The sequence below is a fragment of the Salvelinus alpinus genome, chromosome 30, assembly GCF_045679555.1.
Source record: "Salvelinus alpinus chromosome 30, SLU_Salpinus.1, whole genome shotgun sequence".
Taxonomy (NCBI): domain Eukaryota; kingdom Metazoa; phylum Chordata; class Actinopteri; order Salmoniformes; family Salmonidae; genus Salvelinus; species Salvelinus alpinus.
Window position 1 is genome coordinate 19,617,722 of NC_092115.1, and position 15,407 is coordinate 19,633,128.

The window sequence follows — 15,407 nt, forward strand, 5'->3', positions numbered from 1 at the left end:
ATGATTTTATTTGTTGGCTTTATGTAGGCCATTTTTACATAGTTGGCAATGGCAATAGAAGTTCCTTTTAGATTTGTGTAGTTTTCATTTAGGTTTAGATATCATTTTTATTCATCACTTGAAAATTATTTTGAGATACGAAGACTTTTAATATGAAATAAATTAAATTGTTCCACGAAAATATGCATATGAAAACCATAACTGGCACGCAGATCGGTAGAAATGGTAAGATAAGTTGTCGTGCCTCCTGAGTGGCCCAGTTTTCTAAGGCACTGCAACTTTGCATCCGGCCGCAACCGGGAGACCCATGGGGCAGTGCACAATTGGTCCAGTGTCGCCTGGTTTAGGGGAGGGTTTGACTGGCAGGGATATTCTTGTCCCATCGCGCACTAGCGATTCCTGTGGAGGGCCGGGCGCAGTGCACGCTGACACGTTCGCAAGGTGTACGGTGTTTCCTCTGACACATTGGTGCGGCTGGTTTCCAGGTTAAGTGAGCAGTGCAGCTTGGCTGGGTTGTGTTTCGGAGGACGCGTGGCTCTCAACCTTCACCTATCCAGAGTCTGTTGTGGAGATGGGACAAGACTGTAACTACCAATTGGATATCATGAAATTTGGGGGTAAAAAATAAATTGAAGGTTAATTGGTACACTAAATGGAAACTGACCCTCTGGTGTAGCCTAATTCCGGGAGCGTAATGGTGCGAAGGCCATCAGCAGCGGGAGGAGGAGATTTGAGAACAGGTTTTTTTCTTCTGGTTAGGTTATCTTGGTTTCTGGCACCCTCTTGAGTAATTTGTGTCTTCATTATTTAATCACAGTGTGCTTAATTAAAGCATCAGACAAGCCTACATATAGTTGATTTTATTCAGTCTATATATGGAAAAATACACTTTTTAAAATTTGAACCAGTCGATTGGTCGAAAGAACAGACGGCTTTTGGTATACTAAAAAAAAAAATTTGTCGGGGACTTCAGCAATGGATTAGTCAAATAATTTCTGGGTAACAATCAAATACCTTACTATGATTGTTTTCAATTAAAATGATCAAAAATGACTTGTCAGTAAAGAGCAATTTGTCAAGCAAGAATTTTGCTAGGAATGTCTTGCATTGTCTGAGTGGAAAGGGGGAAAGCTGAAAACTAGCTGTTATTGGCAGAGCCGTTTGGAACTCTTTGTTATTGGTCTATTAACTAATTTACCGCCTGGTGATGTCAGTGATGTGTTTTTAGGGAATCCCATTATTATTCTGCTAATGTAAAATGTGGTTTTGTTTTACTTTCACTTTCAAACAGAGACTGCTCCAGGTAGTTATTTGGTAAGCGTTGGTGGTATAGTGGTGAGCATAGCTGCCTTCCAAGCAGTTGACCCGGGTTCGATTCCCGGCCAACGCAACTGGGTATTTTGTTTGAATCACCCTTTTTTATTTTTATTTTATTTTATTTTATTTCACCTTTATTTAACCAGGTAGGCTAGTTGAGAACAAGTTCTCATTTGCAACTGCGACCTGGCCAAGATAAAGCATAGCAGTGTGAACAGACAACACAGAGTTACACATGGAGTAAACAATAAACAAGTCAATAACATGGTAGAAAAAAAAGAGAATCTATATACAATGTGTGCAAAAGGCATGAGGTAGGCAATACATCGAATAATTACAATTTAGCAGATTAACACTGGAGTGATAAATCATCAGATGATCATGTGCAAGAAGAGATACTGGTGTGCAAAAGAGCAGAAAAGTAAATAAATAAAAGCAGTATGGGGGTTTAGGTAGGTAAATTGGGTGGGTAGTTTACAGATGGACTATGTACAGCTGCAGCTGAAATGAATCTGCTAAAAGTCCAGTGCAGCTATTTTTATCTCAGTATCAAATAGGGCTGACACCATTTAGTCAACTGGTTGATAGGCTGTTGGTCGACTGAGAATTTTTTCGTTTAGCAGTTGCCCGAAAAAAAGATTTATGGCACGTCTTGATTGACGCATATCTCCTTGCTGTTTGAGGTGAAGAAATGTTATAAAATAGGCCTACCTGATTACTTCTTGTCCTTGCGCAAATAGCCTGGTATAGAGCCTACAGTTGTGTCTGCCCGGAGGTCACTGGCAGGGGAAACTGAGGGTGCAAAATATTTTATACAATGTTGCAAGTTTGTTAGCTCAAGCATCTGGCTGGACCAAGTTGATTAGTTGATACATTGTTTCAAGTTCGTTGCAGAAAGGCCATGTGTAGCCAAAGTGATGTATTTTTTATCAGGATATTTTTTTCACCTTCAGACTGTAATGATTTTATTTGTTGGCTTTATGTAGGCCATTTTTACATAGTTGGCAATGGCAATAGAAGTTCCTTTTAGATTTGTGTAGTTTTCATTTAGGTTTAGATATCATTTTTATTCATCACTTGAAAATTATTTTGAGATACGAAGACTTTTAATATGAAATAAATTAAATTGTTCCACGAAAATATGCATATGAAAACCATAACTGGCACGCAGATCGGTAGAAATGGTAAGATAAGTTGTCGTGCCTCCTGAGTGGCCCAGTTTTCTAAGGCACTGCAACTTTGCATCCGGCCGCAACCGGGAGACCCATGGGGCAGTGCACAATTGGTCCAGTGTCGCCTGGTTTAGGGGAGGGTTTGACTGGCAGGGATATTCTTGTCCCATCGCGCACTAGCGATTCCTGTGGAGGGCCGGGCGCAGTGCACGCTGACACGTTCGCAAGGTGTACGGTGTTTCCTCTGACACATTGGTGCGGCTGGTTTCCAGGTTAAGTGAGCAGTGCAGCTTGGCTGGGTTGTGTTTCGGAGGACGCGTGGCTCTCAACCTTCACCTATCCAGAGTCTGTTGTGGAGATGGGACAAGACTGTAACTACCAATTGGATATCATGAAATTTGGGGGTAAAAAATAAATTGAAGGTTAATTGGTACACTAAATGGAAACTGACCCTCTGGTGTAGCCTAATTCCGGGAGCGTAATGGTGCGAAGGCCATCAGCAGCGGGAGGAGGAGATTTGAGAACAGGTTTTTTTCTTCTGGTTAGGTTATCTTGGTTTCTGGCACCCTCTTGAGTAATTTGTGTCTTCATTATTTAATCACAGTGTGCTTAATTAAAGCATCAGACAAGCCTACATATAGTTGATTTTATTCAGTCTATATATGGAAAAATACACTTTTTAAAATTTGAACCAGTCGATTGGTCGAAAGAACAGACGGCTTTTGGTATACTAAAAAAAAAAATTTGTCGGGGACTTCAGCAATGGATTAGTCAAATAATTTCTGGGTAACAATCAAATACCTTACTGTGATTGTTTTCAATTAAAATGATCAAAAATGACTTGTCAGTAAAGAGCAATTTGTCAAGCAAGAATTTTGCTAGGAATGTCTTGCATTGTCTGAGTGGAAAGGGGGAAAGCTGAAAACTAGCTGTTATTGGCAGAGCCGTTTGGAACTCTTTGTTATTGGTCTATTAACTAATTTACCGCCTGGTGATGTCAGTGATGTGTTTTTAGGGAATCCCATTATTATTCTGCTAATGTAAAATGTGGTTTTGTTTTACTTTCACTTTCAAACAGAGACTGCTCCAGGTAGTTATTTGGTAAGCGTTGGTGGTATAGTGGTGAGCATAGCTGCCTTCCAAGCAGTTGACCCGGGTTCGATTCCCGGCCAACGCAACTGGGTATTTTGTTTGAATCACCCTTTTTTATTTATTTTTTTATTTTTTTTATTTCACCTTTATTTAACCAGGTAGGCTAGTTGAGAACAAGTTCTCATTTGCAACTGCGACCTGGCCAAGATAAAGCATAGCAGTGTGAACAGACAACACAGAGTTACACATGGAGTAAACAATAAACAAGTCAATAACATGGTAGAAAAAAAAGAGAATCTATATACAATGTGTGCAAAAGGCATGAGGTAGGCAATACATCGAATAATTACAATTTAGCAGATTAACACTGGAGTGATAAATCATCAGATGATCATGTGCAAGAAGAGATACTGGTGTGCAAAAGAGCAGAAAAGTAAATAAATAAAAGCAGTATGGGGGTTTAGGTAGGTAAATTGGGTGGGTAGTTTACAGATGGACTATGTACAGCTGCAGCTGAAATGAATCTGCTAAAAGTCCAGTGCAGCTATTTTTATCTCAGTATCAAATAGGGCTGACACCATTTAGTCAACTGGTTGATAGGCTGTTGGTCGACTGAGAATTTTTTCGTTTAGCAGTTGCCCGAAAAAAAGATTTATGGCACGTCTTGATTGACGCATATCTCCTTGCTGTTTGAGGTGAAGAAATGTTATAAAATAGGCCTACCTGATTACTTCTTGTCCTTGCGCAAATAGCCTGGTATAGAGCCTACAGTTGTGTCTGCCCGGAGGTCACTGGCAGGGGAAACTGAGGGTGCAAAATATTTTATACAATGTTGCAAGTTTGTTAGCTCAAGCATCTGGCTGGACCAAGTTGATTAGTTGATACATTGTTTCAAGTTCGTTGCAGAAAGGCCATGTGTAGCCAAAGTGATGTATTCTTTATCAGGATATTTTTTTCACCTTCAGACTGTAATGATTTTATTTGTTGGCTTTATGTAGGCCATTTTTACATAGTTGGCAATGGCAATAGAAGTTCCTTTTAGATTTGTGTAGTTTTCATTTAGGTTTAGATATCATTTTTATTCATCACTTGAAAATTATTTTGAGATACGAAGACTTTTAATATGAAATAAATTAAATTGTTCCACGAAAATATGCATATGAAAACCATAACTGGCACGCAGATCGGTAGAAATGGTAAGATAAGTTGTCGTGCCTCCTGAGTGGCCCAGTTTTCTAAGGCACTGCAACTTTGCATCCGGCCGCAACCGGGAGACCCATGGGGCAGTGCACAATTGGTCCAGTGTCGCCTGGTTTAGGGGAGGGTTTGACTGGCAGGGATATTCTTGTCCCATCGCGCACTAGCGATTCCTGTGGAGGGCCGGGCGCAGTGCACGCTGACACGTTCGCAAGGTGTACGGTGTTTCCTCTGACACATTGGTGCGGCTGGTTTCCAGGTTAAGTGAGCAGTGCAGCTTGGCTGGGTTGTGTTTCGGAGGACGCGTGGCTCTCAACCTTCACCTATCCAGAGTCTGTTGTGGAGATGGGACAAGACTGTAACTACCAATTGGATATCATGAAATTTGGGGGTAAAAAATAAATTGAAGGTTAATTGGTACACTAAATGGAAACTGACCCTCTGGTGTAGCCTAATTCCGGGAGCGTAATGGTGCGAAGGCCATCAGCAGCGGGAGGAGGAGATTTGAGAACAGGTTTTTTTCTTCTGGTTAGGTTATCTTGGTTTCTGGCACCCTCTTGAGTAATTTGTGTCTTCATTATTTAATCACAGTGTGCTTAATTAAAGCATCAGACAAGCCTACATATAGTTGATTTTATTCAGTCTATATATGGAAAAATACACTTTTTAAAATTTGAACCAGTCGATTGGTCGAAAGAACAGACGGCTTTTGGTATACTAAAAAAAAAAATTTGTCGGGGACTTCAGCAATGGATTAGTCAAATAATTTCTGGGTAACAATCAAATACCTTACTATGATTGTTTTCAATTAAAATGATCAAAAATGACTTGTCAGTAAAGAGCAATTTGTCAAGCAAGAATTTTGCTAGGAATGTCTTGCATTGTCTGAGTGGAAAGGGGGAAAGCTGAAAACTAGCTGTTATTGGCAGAGCCGTTTGGAACTCTTTGTTATTGGTCTATTAACTAATTTACCGCCTGGTGATGTCAGTGATGTGTTTTTAGGGAATCCCATTATTATTCTGCTAATGTAAAATGTGGTTTTGTTTTACTTTCACTTTCAAACAGAGACTGCTCCAGGTAGTTATTTGGTAAGCGTTGGTGGTATAGTGGTGAGCATAGCTGCCTTCCAAGCAGTTGACCCGGGTTCGATTCCCGGCCAACGCAACTGGGTATTTTGTTTGAATCACCCTTTTTTATTTTTATTTTATTTTATTTTATTTCACCTTTATTTAACCAGGTAGGCTAGTTGAGAACAAGTTCTCATTTGCAACTGCGACCTGGCCAAGATAAAGCATAGCAGTGTGAACAGACAACACAGAGTTACACATGGAGTAAACAATAAACAAGTCAATAACATGGTAGAAAAAAAAGAGAATCTATATACAATGTGTGCAAAAGGCATGAGGTAGGCAATACATCGAATAATTACAATTTAGCAGATTAACACTGGAGTGATAAATCATCAGATGATCATGTGCAAGAAGAGATACTGGTGTGCAAAAGAGCAGAAAAGTAAATAAATAAAAGCAGTATGGGGGTTTAGGTAGGTAAATTGGGTGGGTAGTTTACAGATGGACTATGTACAGCTGCAGCTGAAATGAATCTGCTAAAAGTCCAGTGCAGCTATTTTTATCTCAGTATCAAATAGGGCTGACACCATTTAGTCAACTGGTTGATAGGCTGTTGGTCGACTGAGAATTTTTTCGTTTAGCAGTTGCCCGAAAAAAAGATTTATGGCACGTCTTGATTGACGCATATCTCCTTGCTGTTTGAGGTGAAGAAATGTTATAAAATAGGCCTACCTGATTACTTCTTGTCCTTGCGCAAATAGCCTGGTATAGAGCCTACAGTTGTGTCTGCCCGGAGGTCACTGGCAGGGGAAACTGAGGGTGCAAAATATTTTATACAATGTTGCAAGTTTGTTAGCTCAAGCATCTGGCTGGACCAAGTTGATTAGTTGATACATTGTTTCAAGTTCGTTGCAGAAAGGCCATGTGTAGCCAAAGTGATGTATTTTTTATCAGGATATTTTTTTCACCTTCAGACTGTAATGATTTTATTTGTTGGCTTTATGTAGGCCATTTTTACATAGTTGGCAATGGCAATAGAAGTTCCTTTTAGATTTGTGTAGTTTTCATTTAGGTTTAGATATCATTTTTATTCATCACTTGAAAATTATTTTGAGATACGAAGACTTTTAATATGAAATAAATTAAATTGTTCCACGAAAATATGCATATGAAAACCATAACTGGCACGCAGATCGGTAGAAATGGTAAGATAAGTTGTCGTGCCTCCTGAGTGGCCCAGTTTTCTAAGGCACTGCAACTTTGCATCCGGCCGCAACCGGGAGACCCATGGGGCAGTGCACAATTGGTCCAGTGTCGCCTGGTTTAGGGGAGGGTTTGACTGGCAGGGATATTCTTGTCCCATCGCGCACTAGCGATTCCTGTGGAGGGCCGGGCGCAGTGCACGCTGACACGTTCGCAAGGTGTACGGTGTTTCCTCTGACACATTGGTGCGGCTGGTTTCCAGGTTAAGTGAGCAGTGCAGCTTGGCTGGGTTGTGTTTCGGAGGACGCGTGGCTCTCAACCTTCACCTATCCAGAGTCTGTTGTGGAGATGGGACAAGACTGTAACTACCAATTGGATATCATGAAATTTGTGGGTAAAAAATAAATTGAAGGTTAATTGGTACACTAAATGGAAACTGACCCTCTGGTGTAGCCTAATTCCGGGAGCGTAATGGTGCGAAGGCCATCAGCAGCGGGAGGAGGAGATTTGAGAACAGTTTTTTTTCTTCTGGTTAGGTTATCTTGGTTTCTGGCACCCTCTTGAGTAATTTGTGTCTTCATTATTTAATCACAGTGTGCTTAATTAAAGCATCAGACAAGCCTACATATAGTTGATTTTATTCAGTCTATATATGGAAAAATACACTTTTTAAAATTTGAACCAGTCGATTGGTCGAAAGAACAGACGGCTTTTGGTATACTAAAAAAAAAAATTTGTCGGGGACTTCAGCAATGGATTAGTCAAATAATTTCTGGGTAACAATCAAATACCTTACTGTGATTGTTTTCAATTAAAATGATCAAAAATGACTTGTCAGTAAAGAGCAATTTGTCAAGCAAGAATTTTGCTAGGAATGTCTTGCATTGTCTGAGTGGAAAGGGGGAAAGCTGAAAACTAGCTGTTATTGGCAGAGCCGTTTGGAACTCTTTGTTATTGGTCTATTAACTAATTTACCGCCTGGTGATGTCAGTGATGTGTTTTTAGGGAACCCCATTATTATTCTGCTAATGTAAAATGTGGTTTTGTTTTACTTTCACTTTCAAACAGAGACTGCTCCAGGTAGTTATTTGGTAAGCGTTGGTGGTATAGTGGTGAGCATAGCTGCCTTCCAAGCAGTTGACCCGGGTTCGATTCCCGGCCAACGCAACTGGGTATTTTGTTTGAATCACCCTTTTTTATTTTTATTTTATTTTATTTTATTTCACCTTTATTTAACCAGGTAGGCTAGTTGAGAACAAGTTCTCATTTGCAACTGCGACCTGGCCAAGATAAAGCATAGCAGTGTGAACAGACAACACAGAGTTACACATGGAGTAAACAATAAACAAGTCAATAACATGGTAGAAAAAAAAGAGAATCTATATACAATGTGTGCAAAAGGCATGAGGTAGGCAATACATCGAATAATTACAATTTAGCAGATTAACACTGGAGTGATAAATCATCAGATGATCATGTGCAAGAAGAGATACTGGTGTGCAAAAGAGCAGAAAAGTAAATAAATAAAAGCAGTATGGGGGTTTAGGTAGGTAAATTGGGTGGGTAGTTTACAGATGGACTATGTACAGCTGCAGCTGAAATGAATCTGCTAAAAGTCCAGTGCAGCTATTTTTATCTCAGTATCAAATAGGGCTGACACCATTTAGTCAACTGGTTGATAGGCTGTTGGTCGACTGAGAATTTTTTCGTTTAGCAGTTGCCCGAAAAAAAGATTTATGGCACGTCTTGATTGACGCATATCTCCTTGCTGTTTGAGGTGAAGAAATGTTATAAAATAGGCCTACCTGATTACTTCTTGTCCTTGCGCAAATAGCCTGGTATAGAGCCTACAGTTGTGTCTGCCCGGAGGTCACTGGCAGGGGAAACTGAGGGTGCAAAATATTTTATACAATGTTGCAAGTTTGTTAGCTCAAGCATCTGGCTGGACCAAGTTGATTAGTTGATACATTGTTTCAAGTTCGTTGCAGAAAGGCCATGTGTAGCCAAAGTGATGTATTTTTTATCAGGATATTTTTTTCACCTTCAGACTGTAATGATTTTATTTGTTGGCTTTATGTAGGCCATTTTTACATAGTTGGCAATGGCAATAGAAGTTCCTTTTAGATTTGTGTAGTTTTCATTTAGGTTTAGATATCATTTTTATTCATCACTTGAAAATTATTTTGAGATACGAAGACTTTTAATATGAAATAAATTAAATTGTTCCACGAAAATATGCATATGAAAACCATAACTGGCACGCAGATCGGTAGAAATGGTAAGATAAGTTGTCGTGCCTCCTGAGTGGCCCAGTTTTCTAAGGCACTGCAACTTTGCATCCGGCCGCAACCGGGAGACCCATGGGGCAGTGCACAATTGGTCCAGTGTCGCCTGGTTTAGGGGAGGGTTTGACTGGCAGGGATATTCTTGTCCCATCGCGCACTAGCGATTCCTGTGGAGGGCCGGGCGCAGTGCACGCTGACACGTTCGCAAGGTGTACGGTGTTTCCTCTGACACATTGGTGCGGCTGGTTTCCAGGTTAAGTGAGCAGTGCAGCTTGGCTGGGTTGTGTTTCGGAGGACGCGTGGCTCTCAACCTTCACCTATCCAGAGTCTGTTGTGGAGATGGGACAAGACTGTAACTACCAATTGGATATCATGAAATTTGGGGGTAAAAAATAAATTGAAGGTTAATTGGTACACTAAATGGAAACTGACCCTCTGGTGTAGCCTAATTCCGGGAGCGTAATGGTGCGAAGGCCATCAGCAGCGGGAGGAGGAGATTTGAGAACAGGTTTTTTTCTTCTGGTTAGGTTATCTTGGTTTCTGGCACCCTCTTGAGTAATTTGTGTCTTCATTATTTAATCACAGTGTGCTTAATTAAAGCATCAGACAAGCCTACATATAGTTGATTTTATTCAGTCTATATATGGAAAAATACACTTTTTAAAATTTGAACCAGTCGATTGGTCGAAAGAACAGACGGCTTTTGGTATACTAAAAAAAAAAATTTGTCGGGGACTTCAGCAATGGATTAGTCAAATAATTTCTGGGTAACAATCAAATACCTTACTATGATTGTTTTCAATTAAAATGATCAAAAATGACTTGTCAGTAAAGAGCAATTTGTCAAGCAAGAATTTTGCTAGGAATGTCTTGCATTGTCTGAGTGGAAAGGGGGAAAGCTGAAAACTAGCTGTTATTGGCAGAGCCGTTTGGAACTCTTTGTTATTGGTCTATTAACTAATTTACCGCCTGGTGATGTCAGTGATGTGTTTTTAGGGAATCCCATTATTATTCTGCTAATGTAAAATGTGGTTTTGTTTTACTTTCACTTTCAAACAGAGACTGCTCCAGGTAGTTATTTGGTAAGCGTTGGTGGTATAGTGGTGAGCATAGCTGCCTTCCAAGCAGTTGACCCGGGTTCGATTCCCGGCCAACGCAACTGGGTATTTTGTTTGAATCACCCTTTTTTATTTTTATTTTATTTTATTTTATTTCACCTTTATTTAACCAGGTAGGCTAGTTGAGAACAAGTTCTCATTTGCAACTGCGACCTGGCCAAGATAAAGCATAGCAGTGTGAACAGACAACACAGAGTTACACATGGAGTAAACAATAAACAAGTCAATAACATGGTAGAAAAAAAAGAGAATCTATATACAATGTGTGCAAAAGGCATGAGGTAGGCAATACATCGAATAATTACAATTTAGCAGATTAACACTGGAGTGATAAATCATCAGATGATCATGTGCAAGAAGAGATACTGGTGTGCAAAAGAGCAGAAAAGTAAATAAATAAAAGCAGTATGGGGGTTTAGGTAGGTAAATTGGGTGGGTAGTTTACAGATGGACTATGTACAGCTGCAGCTGAAATGAATCTGCTAAAAGTCCAGTGCAGCTATTTTTATCTCAGTATCAAATAGGGCTGACACCATTTAGTCAACTGGTTGATAGGCTGTTGGTCGACTGAGAATTTTTTCGTTTAGCAGTTGCCCGAAAAAAAGATTTATGGCACGTCTTGATTGACGCATATCTCCTTGCTGTTTGAGGTGAAGAAATGTTATAAAATAGGCCTACCTGATTACTTCTTGTCCTTGCGCAAATAGCCTGGTATAGAGCCTACAGTTGTGTCTGCCCGGAGGTCACTGGCAGGGGAAACTGAGGGTGCAAAATATTTTATACAATGTTGCAAGTTTGTTAGCTCAAGCATCTGGCTGGACCAAGTTGATTAGTTGATACATTGTTTCAAGTTCGTTGCAGAAAGGCCATGTGTAGCCAAAGTGATGTATTTTTTATCAGGATATTTTTTTCACCTTCAGACTGTAATGATTTTATTTGTTGGCTTTATGTAGGCCATTTTTACATAGTTGGCAATGGCAATAGAAGTTCCTTTTAGATTTGTGTAGTTTTCATTTAGGTTTAGATATCATTTTTATTCATCACTTGAAAATTATTTTGAGATACGAAGACTTTTAATATGAAATAAATTAAATTGTTCCACGAAAATATGCATATGAAAACCATAACTGGCACGCAGATCGGTAGAAATGGTAAGATAAGTTGTCGTGCCTCCTGAGTGGCCCAGTTTTCTAAGGCACTGCAACTTTGCATCCGGCCGCAACCGGGAGACCCATGGGGCAGTGCACAATTGGTCCAGTGTCGCCTGGTTTAGGGGAGGGTTTGACTGGCAGGGATATTCTTGTCCCATCGCGCACTAGCGATTCCTGTGGAGGGCCGGGCGCAGTGCACGCTGACACGTTCGCAAGGTGTACGGTGTTTCCTCTGACACATTGGTGCGGCTGGTTTCCAGGTTAAGTGAGCAGTGCAGCTTGGCTGGGTTGTGTTTCGGAGGACGCGTGGCTCTCAACCTTCACCTATCCAGAGTCTGTTGTGGAGATGGGACAAGACTGTAACTACCAATTGGATATCATGAAATTTGGGGGTAAAAAATAAATTGAAGGTTAATTGGTACACTAAATGGAAACTGACCCTCTGGTGTAGCCTAATTCCGGGAGCGTAATGGTGCGAAGGCCATCAGCAGCGGGAGGAGGAGATTTGAGAACAGTTTTTTTTCTTCTGGTTAGGTTATCTTGGTTTCTGGCACCCTCTTGAGTAATTTGTGTCTTCATTATTTAATCACAGTGTGCTTAATTAAAGCATCAGACAAGCCTACATATAGTTGATTTTATTCAGTCTATATATGGAAAAATACACTTTTTAAAATTTGAACCAGTCGATTGGTCGAAAGAACAGACGGCTTTTGGTATACTAAAAAAAAAAATTTGTCGGGGACTTCAGCAATGGATTAGTCAAATAATTTCTGGGTAACAATCAAATACCTTACTGTGATTGTTTTCAATTAAAATGATCAAAAATGACTTGTCAGTAAAGAGCAATTTGTCAAGCAAGAATTTTGCTAGGAATGTCTTGCATTGTCTGAGTGGAAAGGGGGAAAGCTGAAAACTAGCTGTTATTGGCAGAGCCGTTTGGAACTCTTTGTTATTGGTCTATTAACTAATTTACCGCCTGGTGATGTCAGTGATGTGTTTTTAGGGAACCCCATTATTATTCTGCTAATGTAAAATGTGGTTTTGTTTTACTTTCACTTTCAAACAGAGACTGCTCCAGGTAGTTATTTGGTAAGCGTTGGTGGTATAGTGGTGAGCATAGCTGCCTTCCAAGCAGTTGACCCGGGTTCGATTCCCGGCCAACGCAACTGGGTATTTTGTTTGAATCACCCTTTTTTATTTTTATTTTATTTTATTTTATTTCACCTTTATTTAACCAGGTAGGCTAGTTGAGAACAAGTTCTCATTTGCAACTGCGACCTGGCCAAGATAAAGCATAGCAGTGTGAACAGACAACACAGAGTTACACATGGAGTAAACAATAAACAAGTCAATAACATGGTAGAAAAAAAAGAGAATCTATATACAATGTGTGCAAAAGGCATGAGGTAGGCAATACATCGAATAATTACAATTTAGCAGATTAACACTGGAGTGATAAATCATCAGATGATCATGTGCAAGAAGAGATACTGGTGTGCAAAAGAGCAGAAAAGTAAATAAATAAAAGCAGTATGGGGGTTTAGGTAGGTAAATTGGGTGGGTAGTTTACAGATGGACTATGTACAGCTGCAGCTGAAATGAATCTGCTAAAAGTCCAGTGCAGCTATTTTTATCTCAGTATCAAATAGGGCTGACACCATTTAGTCAACTGGTTGATAGGCTGTTGGTCGACTGAGAATTTTTTCGTTTAGCAGTTGCCCGAAAAAAAGATTTATGGCACGTCTTGATTGACGCATATCTCCTTGCTGTTTGAGGTGAAGAAATGTTATAAAATAGGCCTACCTGATTACTTCTTGTCCTTGCGCAAATAGCCTGGTATAGAGCCTACAGTTGTGTCTGCCCGGAGGTCACTGGCAGGGGAAACTGAGGGTGCAAAATATTTTATACAATGTTGCAAGTTTGTTAGCTCAAGCATCTGGCTGGACCAAGTTGATTAGTTGATACATTGTTTCAAGTTCGTTGCAGAAAGGCCATGTGTAGCCAAAGTGATGTATTTTTTATCAGGATATTTTTTTCACCTTCAGACTGTAATGATTTTATTTGTTGGCTTTATGTAGGCCATTTTTACATAGTTGGCAATGGCAATAGAAGTTCCTTTTAGATTTGTGTAGTTTTCATTTAGGTTTAGATATCATTTTTATTCATCACTTGAAAATTATTTTGAGATACGAAGACTTTTAATATGAAATAAATTAAATTGTTCCACGAAAATATGCATATGAAAACCATAACTGGCACGCAGATCGGTAGAAATGGTAAGATAAGTTGTCGTGCCTCCTGAGTGGCCCAGTTTTCTAAGGCACTGCAACTTTGCATCCGGCCGCAACCGGGAGACCCATGGGGCAGTGCACAATTGGTCCAGTGTCGCCTGGTTTAGGGGAGGGTTTGACTGGCAGGGATATTCTTGTCCCATCGCGCACTAGCGATTCCTGTGGAGGGCCGGGCGCAGTGCACGCTGACACGTTCGCAAGGTGTACGGTGTTTCCTCTGACACATTGGTGCGGCTGGTTTCCAGGTTAAGTGAGCAGTGCAGCTTGGCTGGGTTGTGTTTCGGAGGACGCGTGGCTCTCAACCTTCACCTATCCAGAGTCTGTTGTGGAGATGGGACAAGACTGTAACTACCAATTGGATATCATGAAATTTGGGGGTAAAAAATAAATTGAAGGTTAATTGGTACACTAAATGGAAACTGACCCTCTGGTGTAGCCTAATTCCGGGAGCGTAATGGTGCGAAGGCCATCAGCAGCGGGAGGAGGAGATTTGAGAACAGGTTTTTTTCTTCTGGTTAGGTTATCTTGGTTTCTGGCACCCTCTTGAGTAATTTGTGTCTTCATTATTTAATCACAGTGTGCTTAATTAAAGCATCAGACAAGCCTACATATAGTTGATTTTATTCAGTCTATATATGGAAAAATACACTTTTTAAAATTTGAACCAGTCGATTGGTCGAAAGAACAGACGGCTTTTGGTATACTAAAAAAAAAAATTTGTCGGGGACTTCAGCAATGGATTAGTCAAATAATTTCTGGGTAACAATCAAATACCTTACTATGATTGTTTTGAATTAAAATGATCAAAAATGACTTGTCAGTAAAGAGCAATTTGTCAAGCAAGAATTTTGCTAGGAATGTCTTGCATTGTCTGAGTGGAAAGGGGGAAAGCTGAAAACTAGCTGTTATTGGCAGAGCCGTTTGGAACTCTTTGTTATTGGTCTATTAACTAATTTACCGCCTGGTGATGTCAGTGATGTGTTTTTAGGGAATCCCATTATTATTCTGCTAATGTAAAATGTGGTTTTGTTTTACTTTCACTTTCAAACAGAGACTGCTCCAGGTAGTTATTTGGTAAGCGTTGGTGGTATAGTGGTGAGCATAGCTGCCTTTCAAGCAGTTGACCCGGGTTCGATTCCCGGCCAACGCAACTGGGTATTTTGTTTGAATCACCCTTTTTTATTTTTATTTTATTTTATTTTATTTCACCTTTATTTAACCAGGTAGGCTAGTTGAGAACAAGTTCTCATTTGCAACTGCGACCTGGCCAAGATAAAGCATAGCAGTGTGAACAGACAACACAGAGTTACACATGGAGTAAACAATAAACAAGTCAATAACATGGTAGAAAAAAAAGAGAATCTATATACAATGTGTGCAAAAGGCATGAGGTAGGCAATACATCGAATAATTACAATTTAGCAGATTAACACTGGAGTGATAAATCATCAGATGATCATGTGCAAGAAGAGATACTGGTGTGCAAAAGAGCAGAAAAGTAAATAAATAAA

General features: G+C 40.0%; 7 non-coding genes across 7 annotated transcripts; all 7 read left to right on the forward strand.

The window, feature by feature from the left end:
* The first annotated feature begins 1,318 nt into the window (after positions 1-1,318).
* Positions 1,319-1,390, forward strand: trnag-ucc (transfer RNA glycine (anticodon UCC)). The gene has a single exon. It is a non-coding gene; the product is annotated as a tRNA-Gly (tRNA).
* A 2,204-nt stretch (positions 1,391-3,594) lies between these two features.
* trnag-ucc (transfer RNA glycine (anticodon UCC)) lies at positions 3,595-3,666 on the forward strand. The gene has a single exon. It is a non-coding gene; the product is annotated as a tRNA-Gly (tRNA).
* A 2,204-nt stretch (positions 3,667-5,870) lies between these two features.
* trnag-ucc (transfer RNA glycine (anticodon UCC)) lies at positions 5,871-5,942 on the forward strand. Its single transcript has one exon. It is a non-coding gene; the product is annotated as a tRNA-Gly (tRNA).
* A 2,204-nt stretch (positions 5,943-8,146) lies between these two features.
* trnag-ucc (transfer RNA glycine (anticodon UCC)) lies at positions 8,147-8,218 on the forward strand. Its single transcript has one exon. It is a non-coding gene; the product is annotated as a tRNA-Gly (tRNA).
* A 2,204-nt stretch (positions 8,219-10,422) lies between these two features.
* trnag-ucc (transfer RNA glycine (anticodon UCC)) lies at positions 10,423-10,494 on the forward strand. The gene has a single exon. It is a non-coding gene; the product is annotated as a tRNA-Gly (tRNA).
* A 2,204-nt stretch (positions 10,495-12,698) lies between these two features.
* On the forward strand, positions 12,699-12,770 carry trnag-ucc (transfer RNA glycine (anticodon UCC)). Its single transcript has one exon. It is a non-coding gene; the product is annotated as a tRNA-Gly (tRNA).
* A 2,204-nt stretch (positions 12,771-14,974) lies between these two features.
* trnae-uuc (transfer RNA glutamic acid (anticodon UUC)) lies at positions 14,975-15,046 on the forward strand. The gene has a single exon. It is a non-coding gene; the product is annotated as a tRNA-Glu (tRNA).
* Positions 15,047-15,407: the final 361 nt, after the last annotated feature.